The sequence below is a fragment of the Papaver somniferum genome, chromosome 1, assembly GCF_003573695.1.
Source record: "Papaver somniferum cultivar HN1 chromosome 1, ASM357369v1, whole genome shotgun sequence".
Classification (NCBI taxonomy): Eukaryota; Viridiplantae; Streptophyta; class Magnoliopsida; order Ranunculales; family Papaveraceae; genus Papaver; species Papaver somniferum.
In genome coordinates this window covers 207,736,290-207,756,355 of record NC_039358.1, presented here as the reverse complement: position 1 = coordinate 207,756,355, position 20,066 = coordinate 207,736,290, and the positions used below count along the sequence as shown (strand labels likewise).

Below are 20,066 nucleotides of genomic sequence, written 5' to 3'. Positions count from 1 at the left end.
TAATGCTTAACCCTAAAGCTTACCTTGTGAGAGAAATTAGGACAAGAATATTGAGAAGGAATTTAATAAGCCTTCTAGTTCACAATTCTTTTCATTCCAGTGTATAACAATATAGTGAAGAGAATAGAATCGGAAAAGGGAAGAGAATGGAATCAATGAGAGAAGAGAAAAGATATACTTCCTCCGTCCCTAATAAGATGACCTACTTGGTTTTAAACTTTGTCTCATAAATAGATGACCTATTTCACTAATCAAGGGATATTTCTAAAACAACCCCTTTAATTGATTATTTTTTCTATAAAAAATATGTATAATTTGATAATCATGTTTATATTCGTTGTGTAGGTGTTTTAAAATGCTTTTCAACAGTATAAAGTTTATAAAAAACCGTGGTATATAGTTTAAGAGATAAATCGTTTCTAAATTTCACTAATTATTGCCCATAAGGGTATAATTGTAAAAAATAGTTAAATATACTCCACTTTCCTCCTTGTCTTAAAATTTGTGCAAACTACAACTAGGTAGTCTTATTAGGGACGGAGGGAGTACAAGGGAATACAACAGTCTAAACTATAAACTTCAAACAAAATATTCCTCTCTCTAGCTCTCTAATCTCGATACTTAAAAGGTTATAATCTCTACAAAAACTTCTCTCGAGCTCACGCTTTTGGCCTATTTTTATGACCGCAGCTGTTAACAGGGCCGCAAGCTTGTTTACAGGACCAAGCACTAACCGTGACACCTTATTGGAACCAAGTCCAAAAGTGTATCCATATCCAAGAGACTGCTGGTTTTGTTAACATACCAAAACCAATCGAAAAGCATCTAAAGCAGTATTAATTCGATAACCAATAACAACTAATAATGGATCATCCGGATAACACAATAATGGATCATCCGGATAACACAGATAAGCACCTGCACAACAATAACAGTCGTAAATCTTGGGTAATGTTCAAGGAAAGTTTTTATGTTTTTTCCCGAATGAAGGACAGCAATAAGGACAATAAACGTCAGCTCGCAAAGATGTAACCTGTCTGATCAAAGAAAGAGGTAAGGTTAAGACCCATCCGATTTAGGAAACAAAATAAGCGAGATCATACTCTATGTCAGATCAAATAAAGCGATTTAGGAAACGAAATAATTTAGATAAAAAAACTCAGTAACCGAGATCAAAAAACTCTGTTAAGATAAAGAAGTAACGATATTCTATGTCAGATCAAATAAAGCATGAGGAAAGCGTGCATGAACTTCAATAAGATAGTAAGGACTTTGGCAATAAAAAAAAGAGTTGCGATTAGAATAGAGATTTCAAATATATCACCTAACATATTTCAGATTTCACCCGATGTTAATTTGCTGCGATTAGAATTCGAGAAGCACCGTCAGCACCTGCAAACCATAAACAACCATCAATAACTGAACATTAGGTATAAATAGCTAAATCTTACTATTAAAAATAATAAACCCTAATTGCGCTAAAACAAAAATATTACCGGGAAAATACTGAGATCCTACCCTTGCCAGCGCGCTTTACATAGAGAGCATCTAAGAATTTTTTTTCTTCCAATTATACAGAACATAAAAATAATAAAAAAATCCTCAACTAAGGAAATAATATCACAATATTGATGAAAATTATATATCCACAATAAGTGTCGGCAACTATTTTTCACGCAGAATATCTAAAGATATTCTTTTTTTAATTATGGAAAAAACGAAAGTTGAGAAAGATAACAAAATTATTTCAAGTTACATTATGAAAATAGAAAGATATTCTATTTTTGCACGCAGAATATCTACATTATGCTTTTACAAAATTATTTCAAAATTGATAAACTAATAACAAATATTTTTGTATAAAAAATATAATACATATCAAAACATATCAAAATTAGAAAATTGGTTTTATTTAGTTTATTTTAAGTTTGTTGTATTTTTAATTATGGTATGAACAAAATTAAGAAAAATAATATGAATTTTTGTATGATCGTTTTTGTATCGGCTCGCTTTAGATTCTAATCGTGCTCCAATCTTTTGTTTCAGATTCTAATAATTACATTTGGATAGCACCACCAAAAAATAAATTCGCAAGAAAGACACAACTTCGATTTAAAAGGTTAGTACCCACGATCAATTTTATTTTTTAATAATTCTCATCGGAAGTGTAATCTTTTTTAATTAATAGAATAGAGTTGTAATTAGGAAAAGAATGATTCTGGAAGCTGTAACTGGACATTGGACATTGAACATTTTTTTTTGCATTTTTTAATTCGTTGATATGTGATTGATTACGATGCATGATTGATTTAATTTTTTGATTATTATGATAAATCGTGAACGCGTAACTGATTATTGATTTATCATGATGCAATCGTGGATTTTGTTATTTATATTTTAATTATGATGATGAAATAATGGATTATGTGATTATTATATTAAGAATTAACCTATTTTTTTGCATGTTATGAGGTTTTTAAGATCTAGTTATTTTAGGTTAGAAAAATATTTAAGATTTAGCTATTTTATTTTTGGAATAAAAAGATATTCTACTTGAATTTTATTGGCATAAATTTAATAACTTTACAAAATAGAAAACTGGTGGGGCCATAATCAACCAGAAGCGAGAATTAACGTGAAGCTCCGGTGAATGGGAACGCTTCAAAAAACTCTGTTATTATATAGAGAATTATCTTATTTTTATATTAGTAATTATCCAGATTTTTATACAGACCCCTAAATTAACTCTGGCAGTTATAATTCATAACCACCCTAAGAGCATCTCCAACAGAAGGTGTAAAAAATCCTACGTGGATTTTTTATTTAGTCCTTTTATTTAAGGGGTCTACACATAGAGTAAATATAGGACCTCATATCTAAAAAACCATCTCCAACAGTGAGAAATTTAACTCTTAGAATTAAAAGAAAATTGGTTAAAAACATGACGTGGAGGTGCAATCGGAGGTGTAGATAACACTTTCTTGAACACCTTCATATTTAGTAATTGGTCCCTCCTAACTTGTAGGTCCCTACTGTTGGAGATGGATTTATGCCAAACGGGAGTCTAAAATCCTACGTGTCACTAAAAATAAATATATCCACCCTCTCTTGGAGATGCTCTAAATTAACTCGGGCAGTCCCTAAAATCACTTATTCTAATATTTGATCGTAATACCGTAATTGAAGTTAAAATAAAAAAAATTGTTATATAACTCTTTTGAAATTTCAAATTTTCACAATTAAGTGATAATACCACTTCTCACAAGTACGTTTTGCATAAAATGGAATTATCACCGAAAATTTCAACTTTTCACGATTTGCGCTTTGAAAAATTTCAATTATCACCGAAAATTTCAATTTTCACACAAAATGATAACCGCAAATTTCACTTTTTTAATCAATTATGTTGTGTGAAAGTCCCGTTTATCACATTATTGGTCAACTTTTCATGGGTGATAATGGAAATTTTCACATTTGTGTTTGGAAAAACAACTTTATAACCGATAAGACTCTGCCATGATTCGTAAAAGTGCAGTTATCATGTTCAAAAACAAAAAAAAATCATGTAAAAGAAATTATCAAAATCAGATGAAAAAAATAAACCAAAAAGAAAAGATGGACATGAACATCATCTCGTTGCATTACTCATAAATTTGGCATTATAACGACCCCTCGGAAATATGAGAAGGTTGTCACAAACGACCGCAAATGTTTTTAAGGTCCTAGGGAGATGAACGTGGCCTCAGGCCCTAAACACATGTTTGGGGTCCGACATGACCTTGATTTCATCTTTAGGTCCGAGGCTCCGAGCCAATGGTACGACCTTAATTCATCTTTGGGTCCGATAAAAGGAATATATCCTTTGGTTGGGAACTATCATAACCGACATAACTTTAATCATTTTATCGTTGAGACCTAGCGCGGCACGACCTCAATTCATATGTTGATATATTTGCATCATTTTTTCTTTTTTCACTTTGAGCGTCAATAATTTTGTTCTTGTACTACGGAAAATGATATCTACAAATCGAGCAAAAAAAATCAAAATGGTATCTGTAAAGAATTATTCTATAATAATTTTGTTCTTGTACTACAGAAAATGATATCTACAAATCGAGCAAAAAAAAATCAAAATGGTATCCATAAAGAATTATTCTATATTACAGACCGACAAATCAAATGGGACTTGCAAAAAACAGCAAAATATCGTAGAGTCTACCGAGCATTTTTGACTTATAAGCATAAGTATTTGGCATCAGCAATATGTAGGCTTTGTTTGGTAAATTTATGATTATCGATTTATGATTATAGATAATCATAAGTTGATAAATGATTTTGATATATTTAAAAATAAATTTTTCCGAACACTTTTTTCAAATAATTGATTATATTAGAATGATGATCTTAAAAAGGAGAGGAAAAAACAATGATCTAGGATATTTTTTTAGTCCTATGTTGTTTTTTTGTCTCTCTCTTGATAGTTTAGAGAAAATAAGAAGAAAAAAATCAATTTGAGTTCCTTAGAAAAAATAAATGGTTATAATAAAATTTCAAAACAACTTTTTCCTGTTTATGGAAATAATGGATTTTTCAATTATGATTAAAATAAACAATTATTATAATGGTTACCAAACGCATATAGAATCCATTATAATCTGCATAATGGATTATAAGCTAATCATCGATTAAATAATGGTTACCAAACAGCCCCGTAAGTTTCTTAGCTTTGGGATCAAAAACATATTGTTAAAAAGAAAAAATCAAAAAATTGGTTAAAAAGACCAAAACTAACAATTCCTGGGTGAAATAGATTTCTAAATTTTGATACTGTTCAAATGGACAAGATTTACAAATATACTTTTCTATTAACCAATTTGGACGATCTTCCCAAGAAAATAAAAAATAAAAAATATGGTTTACCTAAAATAACCCTTAACCATTTAAACATGAAGGATTATTTAGAAATCTATCACTGTCATTAACGATATCACTGCCGCCTGTAATACTACCATCATTGCCTGCATCACTGCCACTACTGTCACCACCATCGCCACCACCTCTACCAACACCTGAAGAAGAGGAAGATAGCTTGCAACTTTTATGATTAGCTGCCAAGGTAAACTCAACTCCAACAGCTCACATTCATTGTTCTCAAACTAAAACATAGATTGAAACTTTTATCTGAGCTGCTTCCCTGCACATTCATCAATACCATTTCATACATTGCAAGCAACACCAGCTCTGCCACCAGCCACTGTGCTTCATACAACCCATAGCCATTCCATCTCTAACTCACTTGCCTACATAGCACCATCTCCTGCAGCTCTGCAACTCATACCTTCTTGCATCGTTATCTCACTGAACAACTACTTGCAATCTCAGCTGCAACTCTGCAAAGCCAACCATGTAAACACTTCCCTGTAATCACCTAAAGCATACATCTAATACTCTCTTGCATTTCAGAAACACCCATTTCAGCTTCTTGGTTCAACTGCAACCAAGCTCAATCCAATCCCGCAGCTGCAACTTCATTTCATAACTCCATCAACGTACCTCTCCAAATTGGCAGCCGCTACAACACCACCATCAACTATACTATTAATCACATTGGCAGTTCTTATAAAAACCTAAAAAAATATTTGGTCAAAAACAAGTACTCACACATTAAACCGCAAAATAATATTTAGTCAAAAACATGCACTCATATATTAAACCTGGATGAAACCAATTCCATCCTAGTCAAAACGTGCTGAAATATGCACCATAAATTAAACCTAAATGAAACTGGTTTCATCCTAATTTATATTATATTAATCCTGAATGAAACTGGTTTCATCCTAGTTTAAACGTGCTAAAACAATATACACTAAAAATTAAACCCAAATGAAGCTGGTTTCATCTTAGTTTATACAATATTAAACCTGGATATGCTAAAACAATATACACGACAATTCAAACCTAAATGAAACTGGTTTCTTCCTAGTTGTACTATATTAAAGCTAGATGAAACTAATTTCATCCTGGTTTAAACATGCTGCTGAAACAATATACAACACAAATTTAACCTAGATGAAAGGGGTTTCATCCTAATTTATACTATATTAAGCCTGGATGAAACTGCTTTCATCCTAGTTTAAACGTTCTAAAACAATATACACTAAAAATTAAACCTAAATGAAACTGGTTTCATCAGTTAGATTTAAATTCATCAATCATAAGGAATAAGGAATTAAAGACAACACAGGAAAATCACTTAGTTAATTGCATCAAATTACATGAATGCAAAATCAATCAATTCAAGAATAAAAACCCATGTCATTCTAAAAATAAAATCAAAAACTCTTAGTTAAAGAATCACTTAGGCGTATTAGTTTCAGAATCACATAATTGATGTGTTCAGAAAATAAAATCAAAACAAAAATTAGGGATCTGAAACTTACGACGTCTGCTCATCTTGTAAAATTGATGGAATATTGAACCCTAATAATCTTAGTTTCAGTTAAGGCATATGAAGAAACAAAAATTATCGATGATGGTGTTGTTTTCGTTTGTAATTGTGGAGAAATACGGTGGTGGCCGTAGTTCCGTCGATGATGGTGATGGATTTAATTTCTGTTGATAACAGTGATCATGGTTTGTAGTTACTATGTACGATGGTGGTGGTAGTTGTGGATGATGGTGGTGGAGTAAAAAAAAAAGGAAAAGAACAAGAAGAGGTTAATGATGGCGGTGTCGATGAGTTTTTCTGATGGAGAAAACTCATTTAGGAGATGAGCGAGGAAAAAAGAAGATATTCTCGATGCTTTCTAAGTGAAGTGGTAATTAAAATAAATAAATAAGGATATTTAGTTTGTTCAAATAAAAAAGAGTTTTATCCATTTGACCCAGGGAAAAAGTTTACCCGTCCATCTGAACCAGGAAAAGTATCTTTTTGGCCAAATAATCCATTTTCTGAAAGAAAATTGAATAGTACGGGAAGAGTTTACGAAAGTTAGAAGAATATTTTAGTTTGACATGCCAATGGTCTAGCTAATATTGGAAGCGTTCTTGTATGTAGCAACAGTAGCCTTGGCTTGAAGACCAAATCCATACTTGTTTTGAAGGCATAATCCATCTCAAATAAAGGTGCGTTTATTGCGTCTATCTCCGCAACATGAACAAGTGGAAAATCAAGCAAGAGGAACCAAAAAAAATTTGACTAAATTTTTTAACGATGTAAACCATGTAGCGGCTAAAAATGAAACCAGCAATGTTTATGTGTTTGGTTTGCATGAAGTTAAGCGCCTACTATGGAACAATAAACAAATAAATTGACTTTCTAATAAGATCTCCATAATCTTCATTTTATTCTTATGTTATCAGTATTTAGAATCACTATGATGTTGACCAAGCTAATACTAATTCGGCTTTCAACACATTTAAACTTAAAACCATTTTTGATTTGTAGTGGACAAAGGGGCGGGGGAAAGAAAAAAAAAGAATGAGGGCGTTTCATTTTTCTTCATTAACAAAGTCATTTGCGAATGGAATCTTCAAACTACCTCACATGAATTTCTTGATTATGAAATGATATACTTATATTCTAATTCCGTTATCAAATGATTAACAAATTGTAACACTTTAAAAATACTTATCCGTTACCTTTTGCCATGTGACATATTCCCTTTTCTCCTTTCCACTGCTTTCCTTCATTCTCTCCCCGCCGGCTCGCCCAAAACACCACGAACGGGACTAAGAGCTACTTACATCGGCACCGAAAGCTTCTGGGGGAAACCAAACATATCGGACGTACATTAATTGGCAGCGATTTCTTAAAGCAAGGGGTACATTAGACTTTGACCAGGTTGACGTCACCACGCTTAGGGTGGATGAGAACTGTTTGTATCCTATTCAAATAGTGTACGTGCGTATTGCACAAGGTTTATTATGGAAGCCCAAATACGATTTATTATGAAAACCGGTGGGTTTATTATAGAAACTCACAAGGCTTATTATGGAAGCCTAATGATAGACGCATTTATGTGTCTATTTTCATCTCTTTTGTGTATTTTGTTAGTACTCGTTTTCGTCCTTATTATGGTGTTTTGTGTGTTTGTAGGTATTTTTTTGGAAATAAATAGTTTTGGAAAAATCGGCTCGAAAAATTATGCGGAGCATCCCTGGAGGACATTTGTTATCCGGACTCTCTGCTTTGGATAAGGGGCACCCACTTGATAAGGGGTGACCACTTGCTATTCGCACCCCTGAACTGGATAGGGGGAGGTCATCTTCTTTGTTTGAATTTGGTTTTGGCGGGAATACTTAATGCAGACGCTGTTGATTTTGGGTCGGATTGTTGGAGGGATTTCAGCGAGATTCAATCGCTAGAAACGGTTGGGCTGGGCCTGAATACACTATACATGGTATATGCAAGCGATTTGATCGAGTAACTTGGGCCAGAAATCCGAGTTTGGAAGTAAACAGGGGACCGAGATATTTTAGAAGATTATGTTAATTATGGAAGCTGTGTGAAGATTGGGAGAAGATATTTGGGAAGATATTCTCTCATGATATTATACAAACAATTTAAGACAATCCAGAGACGCGTAGAAGAGTTAAACAGGGAAGAAAATCCCATATCCTGCATGAAATACAAAGAAAATATTCCCGACGTTAATGGAGATTTCTGGGAGTTATTGTGAAGATTTGAAGGCATTAAACAGTATATAAAGGCTCTTTGGGTCAGCTAGCGAGTTTTAGAGAGAATTGGGAGAGGTTTAGAGCACTACAGAGCAAGAAAATTGAAGTTGCAGAGTTCTGCTGCTGATGCTGCTCGAGGAGGAAGAAGAAGAGGAAGAACAGACTACCAAAGGCAATCCTTTACCAACAAAGACAACGACTGTCGTTCGTGGGTCATAATTTTTCAACGACAACAACACTTTATCTCTATCGTTGATTCTGGACGCCTTCTGTGGGTCGCAGAATCCTGTTTTATATCATTTTCTTGTCTTTCTCTTCATTGTAAAACACTTTTGAGCATCAATGAAATATTTTGAGAGGTTTTCCAACATGATGAGCGGCTAAAATACCTGGTGATTGAGGCAATGGAGGATCTATTCACTCATGTTTGATTGGTAATATTTTTTATTTATAATTTCGTTAATTATTTATTTTATTTAATTCACTTGGATAAAAATATAAAAAAAAAGGGATAAAATGGTTTTCTTAATTATTTGTGAATCAGTTTGATGTTTTATGCTTAGAATATATTCTTTGATAAATCATGCTTAAGGATTACAACTTAATATTTGGACACCTTTTAAATTAAAAAGTGATTTAATAAGAAAAGAGCTTAATAATAATTTCTGAAATATTATTTATAACCAATCAACTTGAAGTAATAGTGAATCCTGAGCCTTCATATTTCTAAAATCTTGACAATACTATTAATTTCATTCATTTATTTATTTGTTTAAATCTTAAAAAAAAAAGAGTTACCTTCACAAGTTCGAAAAGAACCCAGTTTTCACCACTATCTACAACAACATTTGAAAATACATCAAATTTTTGGCGCCGCCGACGCGGACCTGTGCTTAGGTAGATTTTTTTTTTAGGTTTATTATTTTTTTCCTTTTTACGTTTCTTTTTGTCTTTGATTTGCAGGTTCGAAGTGGAGTACTAAGGACCTTGGAAGGAAAAGCTTAAAGCGAAAGAGGAATTTTTTTTTTTTGTTTTATATATAGAAAAGAGAGAAAAAAATATTCTTCTTTCGCTCCTTTCGCTTTAAGAGAGCAAAAAAATACCTACAAACACACAAAACACCATAATAAGGACGAAAACGAGTACTAACAAAATACACAAAAGAGATGAAAATAGACACATAAATGTGTCTATCAAAAATCTGATGTATTTTCAAATGTTGTTGTAGATAGTGGTGAAAACTGGGTTCTTTTCGAACTTGTGAAGGTAACTCTTTTTTTTTTTAAGATCTAAACAAATAAATAAATGAAGGAAATTAATAGTAATGTCAAGATTTTAGAAAGATGAAGGCTCAGGATTCACTATTGCTTCAAGTTGATTGGTTATAAATAATATTTCAGAAATTATTATTAAGCTCTTTTTCTTATTAAATCACTTTTTAATTTAAAAGGTGTCCAAATATTAAGTTGTAATCCTTAAGCATGATTTATCAAAGAATATATTCTAAGGATAAAACATCAAACTGATTCACAAATAATTAAGAAAACCATTTTATCCCTTTTTTTTATATTTTTATCCAAGTGAATTAAATAAAATAAATAATTAACGAAATTATAAATAAAAATATTACCAATCAAACATGAGTGAATAGATCCTCCATTGCCTCAATCACCAGGTATTTTAGCCGCTCATCATGTTGGAAAACCTCTCAAAATATTTCATTGATGCTCAAATGTGTTTTACAATGAAGAGAAAGACAAGAAAATGATATAAAACAGGATTCTGCGACCCACAGAAGGCGTCCAGAATCAACGATAGAGATAAAGTGATGTTGTCGTTGAAAAACTATGATCCACGAACGACAGTCGTTGTCTTTGTTGGTAAACGACTGCCTTTGGTAGTATGTTCTTCCTCTTCTTCTTCCTCCTCGAGCAGCAGAACCAGAATCTCTGCAACTTCAATTTTCTTGCTCTGTAGTGCTCTAAACCTCTCCCAATTCTCTCTAAAACTCGTTAGCTGACCCAAAGAGCCTTTATATACTGTTTAATGCCTTCAAATATTCACAATAACTCCCAGAAATCTCCATTAACGTCGGGAATATTTTCTTTGTATTTCATGCAGGATATGGGATTTTCTTCCCTGTTTAACTCTTCTACGCGTCTCTGGATTGTCTTAAATTGTTTGTATAATATCATGAGAGAATATCTTCCCAAATATCTTCTCCCAATCTTCACACAACTTCCGTAATTAACATAATCTTCTAAAATATCTCAGTCCCCTGTTTACTTCCAAACTCGGATTTCTGGCCCAAGTTACTCGATCAAATAGCTTGCATATACCCTGTCTAATTTATTCAGGCCCAACCCAACCGTTTCTAGCGATTGAATCTCGCTGAAATCCCTCCAACAATCCGACCCAAAATCAACAGCGTCCGCATTAAGTATTTCCGCCAAAACCAAATTCAAACAAAAAAGATGACCTCCCCCTATCCAGTTCAGGGGTGCGAATAGCAAGTGGTCACCCCTTATCAAGTGGGTGCCTCTTATCCAAAGCAGAGAGTCCGAATAACAAATGTCCTCCAGGGATGCTCCGCATAATTTTTTCGAGCCGATTTTTTCAAAATTATTTATTTCCAAAAAAATACATACAAACACACAAAACACCATAATAAGGACGAAAACGAGTACTAACAAAATACACAAAAGAGATGAAAATAGACACATAAATGCGTCTATCATTAGGCCCCCAAACTTATTATTTGCTAGTCCTCGAGCAAATTTATTCTAGAAAGGAAAATCATTTGAACCCCTAGGTGGCCCTAGTGGAGGAGTGTTGTCTCCGGAGGGTTTACCAAAGGTGTACCCACAAAACCTTTACTCCAGACCCTAACTATCTACGCAAAATCTTGGAAAGCACTAAAGAATCTCCTTGGTTGGCATACTTATTAATTATAGGAGGAAGTACCCTGATGCGAAATTCCAATTACTGTACACGAGTTTTCACTCAAGCATACTAAAATTCATATAAGCACAGAGCTCAGGTGTTAGAATTAACATGATAGTTTCGCCATATCTCGTCGAGTCCTTTTCACTTTCTATTTTTTAGTTTTCTTTTATATTTCAAGTGATTTGGTGGGGCACATGATTCAAGTTGTTACCTTTGCTAGGGTGAAATAGAGTGACTGAGTTACCTTTCCAAAAGACCAGACCAGTAGACCAATCGGAATAAATACTAACACTTGGATAGCAATATGTGTGTGTTCTCCCTGTCTCCGTCGCCTAAACAAGCGTGGAATGCAGGATCCACGGGAATCACCATGTAATCTGCTGACAGGAAACATGCGCTTCGGTCCACAAGGTCCAATCATGTGTTAGTTCTTAAATAAATGTGTGTTTAATAAAGTCGACCACTGGTACCCTTGTATATGCCAGTTGTGTTGACCTAGAGTTAGGATTATTAACCACTGGTTCCCTTGTATATGCCAGTGTGTTAATATTAGTCAGACCGGTATCTCAGTCATTTAGGTTAGGTTCATCTTGGCAGAGGACCTTGGAAGGAAAAGCTTAAAGCGAAAGGAGCGAAAGAGGAATTTTTTTTTTGTTTTATATATAAAAAAGAGAGAAAAAAAAAGAGAGATTTTTATATTTTTTTTAGGTTATTTTTTCTTTTTCTTTTGCACTTTACTTTATTTGGACTTTGGACTGGACTCTTGGACTTTATTATTTTTTTTTTTTAAAACCCTACGGAAGGGTAGTTAAATACAAACTGTGTGCAGGGAAGGACGGTGATTACAATATCACCTCGGCCCCTCGGGTTCGCACACGGCATAGGAGTCGTGGCCCGAGTCGACGACAACGGTTCATCCCCCGTCTGGTACGGGAGGTAAGTCCAATCGAAACACTCGCGAATCCCCTGCAAGCGAGTTAATGTACTCCTTAAGGTGCTAATTTTTTGAGGACGAACCGGACTGTCTTTATTTTCCTAGTAAAGGGAAAGGCCTGGCCTAAACAAGATAAGGGTTCGGATTTCATCACCGTTCCCTTCTTGCCCGCTTTAGGAGAACAAAACCTAACGCGAACCCAAGCTTTAAAATATGATTAGAAAGAGACCTATAGGGTATCGAGATTGTTAGGAAAAATTTTCGAAGGATATTGGTTATTCTTTTAGCGTACTTCGAAGTTCATGACGGTTTCTGTGAGTTGAATGCGTGACTGCGCCGCCTTGTACTGCGGTGAGGCCTTGGGTATCAAAGCTCCACTAAGCATCCCTCACCTCGATTCAACTTACTTTGACTCGGATTGATTCCAGAGGGGTTTTCTTAAATTGTAACGAATTCCCTTTCGAGATATAGAAGCTAGTCTAGAAACAATCTAAGTGAGCCATCATGCTTGTTGTTTGCTAGAAATCTCTAGGTTTGCTGTGGTAAAGTCGAGTCAGCCTGCTGTGTGATTGCTAGAACCTTCCTGTTAGGATTTTTATTTCTTTTTGATTTTTTTTTAGTGTATGCCCGATTTTGTTAATAGGGCTTGGAAAAGAGATACTCTAGGTCTTCTGATTAGTGATAAACCTAGTAGTTCTTCTTGTGGAGGCGGGGAGCTTGAAGACTCTTCTTTAGAGAGCCCCGTTTTTGGAAACTTCAGTTTTGAGAATCTGCGTCTTTGTGAAGAAATTTCTCCTAGTCCTTTGGTAGTGCCAGAAATGACAACTTTAAAAGCTTTATTGAACCCAACTAGGACCTCTCGTCCATCTTGTATCAAGTTAGCTGAAACCGAGGCAAATTATGAACTCAAACCTGGGACTTTACAGATGGACCCCTATTTTCATGTTATGAACCCAACCTTTTTAGGAAAAGAGAATGATAACCCCTATTTTCATGTTAGGGAATTTGAGGAAGTATGTAGTACTCTGAAAATTAAAAACCTTAGTGATGATGCACTGAAACTTAGGTTATTCCCCTTTTCCTTAAAAGATAAAGCCAAATCTTGGCTGTATAGTTTGGATTCTGAGTCAATTGAAACCTATGAACAACTTACATCTGCCTTTATACATAAGTTTTTCCCAAAACACACAAAACACCATAATAAGGACGAAAACGAGTACTAACAAAATACACAAAAGAGATGAAAATAGACACATAAATGCGTCTATCACCTAAATACGGTTTATTATGGAAACCGGTGGGTTTATTATGGAAACCCACAAGGCTTATTATAAAAGACTAAATACGGTTTATTATGGAAATCGGTGGGTTTATTATGGAAACCCACATGGCTTACAGTGTATTTTATGCACGGAAGGCCCGTAAATCCATCCCATGGCAGAAGATTCTAGAAGTTTCCAGAAGGCTTGTTGCCCAAGTTGCTTACACATGAAGTTTACATCAAAATTAGGGTTACATAAACTCTATAAATACATGTATCCTACACCCTAAGTCCATAGGGGATTTTAGGTTAGCTAACCCGGAGAAAATCCATTGTATCATCTAACCCTAATATCCATTATCATCATCAAAAATCATCGTGTTTAGTGCCTAGAATTTATTTTAGGTACAAACATTGGCGCCGACTAAGGGGATTCGTGAAAACAATCGTGTTTTACCATTGAGAAAAGCGCGGAAGAAATCTGCACGAATTCCATGCAAAAATCAGCAGCAAAAAAAAGAAAAAACAATAGGGTTCTCCCGTAACCGTTGCAGAAGAAGCAATACCGTTGCGAAACAGTTGAACAAGCTGTTGCGAAAGCAGTAGCAGGAGAGTTGCGAAATCCAAAGATATTGTAACAGATATATATGTTGCAGAAAGCGTTGCGACAGCCTAATCTTCATCCAACGTTAGGTTTAGCCTCGCCTAAAACTTCAAATCCAACGATCTGGATCTGTCAAGTTTACATCACATCCGTACGATCTGTTCAGTCTAAGCAAATCATATCCGTCAGATGCAGAAGATCCAAGCCGTATGATCTGTCCGGCCTATGGTACAGCTTCTGGTTCAAACAAACTGGTTCGGTTTAGATCCTATCCGGTTTAGAGGTCTGGTTCAGCTACGGTCCAACCGAACTTGGACCGTTCGGGTCTAACCAGTTTCCAAGCCATCACCATGTGCCCAGTCAGCAACGCCAGGTCAGCTCTTGTCAGACATGTCAGCAAAGGGTGCCACGTCAGCAATTGGTACGGCCAACGACACAGACTTCCGCGTCAGCACCGACTGCCACATCAGCACGGTAACATGTTAGTAACGATTGTCACGTCAGCACAGCCAACACAGTCTGCCACGTCAGCACCGAATTCTATGTCATCAGCGTTGGTATATTTACAGGTTGCCACATCATACGTTCTGGTCCAGTAAGCATAGTGCCACGTAAGCATTTCCACGTCAGCGAGTACGGTGTCACGTCATCATATTAATCCGGTAAGCGATGAAACGTCAGCACTGCACTGCCACGTCAACAGTAATGGTCCAGTCATAGACTGCCACGTCAGCATAGTGTGCTAGGCTGCCTTTCAAGAAAAAGAAGAAAAATATGTTCAGGAGGGAAGAATCGATCTCATGACCTATAGGTTGCACCTTCCATCCTTCAACCATCTATGCTGCCAATTCTTTTGTGCAGCAAAACATGACTCAGTAACATTAGTCTGTTCAGCGCGCGTTTCATTCAAATCTTGTTTCGCCAATAACTTCTTCGTTTTAAGTCCGAATTGAGTGATTTTTGGCTCATTAGAATCGTCTTTATATTCACTACAACATGGAAGCAAAAATTTCTATGTTCGAGAAACTTTTATGTGCACTTGAGGCAACAACATGATCGAGTTCGAGGTTCGTGGATAGCGACATAATCAGTTTCGAGGTTCGTGATCAGCAACATGATCGAGTGCGAGATGAGGATTTCCTAGACCCTTCAATATTTAGCCTTGCATCACATCACAAGTCCACCACGTGGCAAAAAGTCTCGTCTAGCACGTGAGCACATTTTATTGCAGGTTATTACAGTTGGGGGTGTCCTTGTAATGTCTCTACTCACGCTTGAGTGCGATTCCAAAAAGAAAAATCTCGATGGAACCAGAAATAAGATGTCAACGGAAAAGATACTTGATCATAAGCCCAGATCCATCTAGCAAGTGAGGAATGAATATAATAGATCTAGTTCCTACTTCACATGGGGGCGTCTTTTCTATTTGAGAATATTTTTACAAATATTGGGGCGGCTAAAGTGACCCAAGCATGCAATCAAAAGAAAATTGTATAAAGAAGTCGAACAATAGAAGACATATTTTTTAGTATCATGGAAAGTAATAGGGGCGGCTAAGGTTGAAGGAACGAACGCCCGGGGAGGTAAGTCGTCACCGATTGGTACATTATAAATCGAGTTTATAGTTACAATTTAGGGCACCTTCGCATGTATTTATTAAAGAAATACTTGCATTTTTTTCCTATTAAAGAGAAAAACAAAAACGAAGTGTTTTGCTTGTCAAGGAAATAGTTGCAATGTTTTTCTAGAAAAGAGAAAAACAAAGACGAAGTTTTTTGACAGATGTCCTTCAAGAATAAGAGTAAAATGTTTCAATAAAAGAGGAAAAAAAGCAAATATATGACAAAAAGCTATAGTCGGTCAACCTGTACACTGGAGATTGTCGTGCATTCGTTATTCGCAGGCACAAGAGGTTCGAGTCAGCAAATTCTACGCCAGTACGAGACCATGTAGGCAAACACTGTGCCTAACAATTTATGAGAACATCCTACATTCAAGTGAGTTATGGCAATATCTTACCGAAGAGATGGAGCAAAATGTGCCAAAGCAGGACCGAAGTAGCTGGGCAATTAACGTGCCTGGATGGCTACTGCTGGTACCTGCATTCGAACAAATGGAAAACATATAAATAGAAGGAAAATTTCTTGTTTGGTCCTAGGCCCATATAATTATTTATAGTAGGGTCCAACCGGATTTTTTTTTTATCCGGAGGTCCAAAATTAATTAAAACATGGAAATGTCCATAATGCCCATTACTACCAAACGTGTGTGTCTACACTGCTTACAAATTTGAGTACATATCTGGTACACTGCTTAAAAATTCGAGTACATATTTGCTACACTGCTTACAAATTTGAGTACATATCTGTCGCACTGCTTAGAAATCTGTTTCCATATCTTTCGTACTGCTTACAAATCTGATTATATATCTGAATGCTTACAAATTCGAGTACATATTTGCTGCACTGCTTCCAAGTAGAGTACAAATCTGTAAGAATCAATGATAAATAAATTAGAAAACGTGTTACATCACATACATTGTGATGATTATAATTTTTCTTCGACTGTATTGCCATGCTTCTGGGGGAAAAGCAAGGATCTTCTATTATCGTTTTCTTCTTAACTGCATATAGATTGACTCGCTTTACGTACTGCTAGTGTCAATGCCTGCAGACACACAAAAATTAAAACGTTCATCATAGGGGCCATAACTTATGCCCAAACATACAAAGTCTAATTTGAGGAACCATACAAACCAATGCAAATAAAACTCATAATGCACGAAAAATGGTCTCCACCAATAAATCCAGAATTTAATGAACCTGAAAAACTGTGGGCTGCACAGTGATATTACTGACTGAGCCATCCTGCTCTGTCGCGGTCTCCACCAATAAATCCTGCAGAAATACATCGAAGTCTGGTCAACAAAAGCAGCAATCTCATAGAAATCCAGTCATAATATAACTGAAAAACTATATTACTTCTGCTGAAATAAGTCGTGCAACTATGTTTTTTGTTTTTGCTAGTTTCTTACAGTTAATCGACAACCAAAAAACTAAACTGGAAGCACATAATTGGCATTCTTGATGCCCCTGCCATTAATCCAAAGCATCTAATACACAAACAGTTAATACATTAAGAAAAAGAAAAAAAACATTAGTATCAACAATGAGAAGACATTTACAGCATAAGATGCACTTTACCCCGAAGCTAACATTAGTAGTTTTCCTCAATCATAGCCATAAAGAATTTAAAAGGGGTGTAATTAAATTCAAATTACCATGGGAGGTTATCAATGATTTTACCTGTCGATTGTTACCACATAATGAGAATTTTTTTTATCAACAGTAGCTTAATCAAATCTAAGAAGAGCCGAATCTGAAACGCAGGAGACATTAATTTAACATCTAAAATAAAAATGGTTCTAAGCAAGCACGGGGATTGCAATTCGGTGGATCAATGAAGGAACCCTAACCTTGAGTGTTACTGAGAAAAGTACACATCTGTTCCAACAACGAAGTTCTCTATGTCACATTTGTTATGCAACTCAGACATGCGCACATATTAATAAATTTAATCTGCTTGCAAGGCTCTATTATTGTCATGGAATTATATACTCGATAGGATAATAAAATAGCAAAACCCAAACTCCTGAATCATCTAATATCAATATAGAAGACAATGGTCATGGAAAAAATCAATTAATGTTCCACTGAAGAAGAATTCTTTTCAAAGACATCTAAATCAATTCCTGAGTTCTACGCCATGTCTCCAAATTATGCTCATTTCCTAAGCTTTATCAAAACCATTGTTTCATCTGATGTGTTCAACTTAGTCAGCATTAACAACTTTCCAGATGATAAATAAGAAAGTTAAGTTAACATATTAACTGAACCAAACCTGTGAGAGCAATCATTCTACACCGGAAAATCCCTATTATTGTGGCGATTTTTTAATAGCATTTTTCTCATCTTTGGTCGACTCTTCCTGCAAAGGAAAAATAAAGAAATGGTTAACCATTTAGTTGTATATAGAGTTGATAAAAAAAAGATCAACATTGGTGTCAGGGAGAACAGACTGGAGCTAAAATGCATTCTTAAAAACGACAATCGTTGCAAGATAGGAATATTCTTTGATAGTAATTAACTTAAGGTTAGTTATTTGTATACACGACTCATGGAGACTGTATTGGCTAATGCAACTCCATAACAGTTGGGGCTTTAGTTCAATATTAACAGCTCAACACCATAGTACCAACTCCATATGCTCATCATCAACGGCCGGTTGTCTCCCAGCCAACTTTGATGTCTTTTGATACATATGGTTGAGAAGCAATACCAAAAGGCAGTACCAATGGAGTAACGGTGGTTTTGAGCAGCAAAAACAACACACGGCAAAAGGAAACACCAATGAAAGCCTATTCTACATAGTAATCTACTTTTCATGGATTTCATAGGTACATCAGCGGGAGAAAAAGAAGCAATACCAAAAGGAGGGAAATTAAACCATGGTTGTACCTGCAAAATGGCGAGTACAAACCTGTATATGAATACGTACCGCGTAAAACACATCAACAAAAGTAGAATCTATTTCAGTATTTCACACACGTACTGAATCAAACACAACAAAAAGCACTTACTATCACTATGTGACATATGTACTAAAGATTCTTGAATTACAAATCAACTGCATGACAAGAATAGGTGACAGATCTATGAAAAATAAGAGAATCGAAAGACATATTACCGTATTTAACATACTTACTGAAGGATAAGACTAAAAAGGTGACAAAACTATGAATCAAACACAACAAAGAGCACTTCATATCAGTATCTGACATATGTACTTGTGGATAATAACATCTGAATCTACAAACCAGCGTGGTTTTGAAGCGAAAAACAAAAAGATAATCAAATTAAGGAAGTTCTTTTCAGTATTCCATATATGTACCTATGATTCATAAGTAAAAATCAACTGCATGTCAAAAAAAACTTATAAATCTACAAATACAACAAAATCAAAACAGGTATATCTCAGTATTGCATATATGTACTTCTAGATCAAGCAAAAAAAATTTAAAAAACTATAAATACAACAAAATTAAAGCAATTTTTATCAGTATTCCATATATGTACTGCTGATCCAAACAATTTGTATCAACAAACAAGCATGATCTGAACTATTTTCATCAAAAACTACCAGTACATCATATATGTATTGATGGTTCATAAAGAAAAAAAAAGTGAAAAAAATCTAAAACTAACAAAAAGAAACTAGTATAGGCAAATCTCATAACGAAATAAACAAAAAATGTGAGGATCCATCTAGATCTGACCTATTTTCACGAGAATAAACTAATCAAGCATGGAGATCGAAAAATCAAACATCAAAAAGGACCATATATATGTACAGATCGAAAAAAATCACCAAACAATGCAAGATCAAGAAAAAGAAAAATAAAATAGGTTCCCATTCATATCATCACCATCATCATTCCCAATATTTCCAATCATTCAGATTGTGTCCAGCACACAATACAACAATAATTTGATTGATGATGATAATTTCTTCCTAAATCTCATCAAATATAAAAATCTTTTTTGCTGAATACCTGGGGCTTAACTTGATTCATGTCTATGAAC

General features: G+C 34.9%; 1 long non-coding RNA gene across 1 annotated transcript; it reads right to left on the bottom strand.

Moving 5' to 3' along the window:
- Window positions 1-17,268: 17,268 nt before the first annotated feature.
- LOC113336009 lies at window positions 17,269-18,376 on the bottom strand. The gene is made up of 3 exons (XR_003353590.1): window positions 18,325-18,376; window positions 17,459-17,536; window positions 17,269-17,321 (listed from the first exon to the last, which is right to left on the bottom strand). It is a non-coding gene; the product is annotated as an uncharacterized LOC113336009 (long non-coding RNA).
- Between the last annotated feature and the right edge of the window lie 1,690 nt (window positions 18,377-20,066).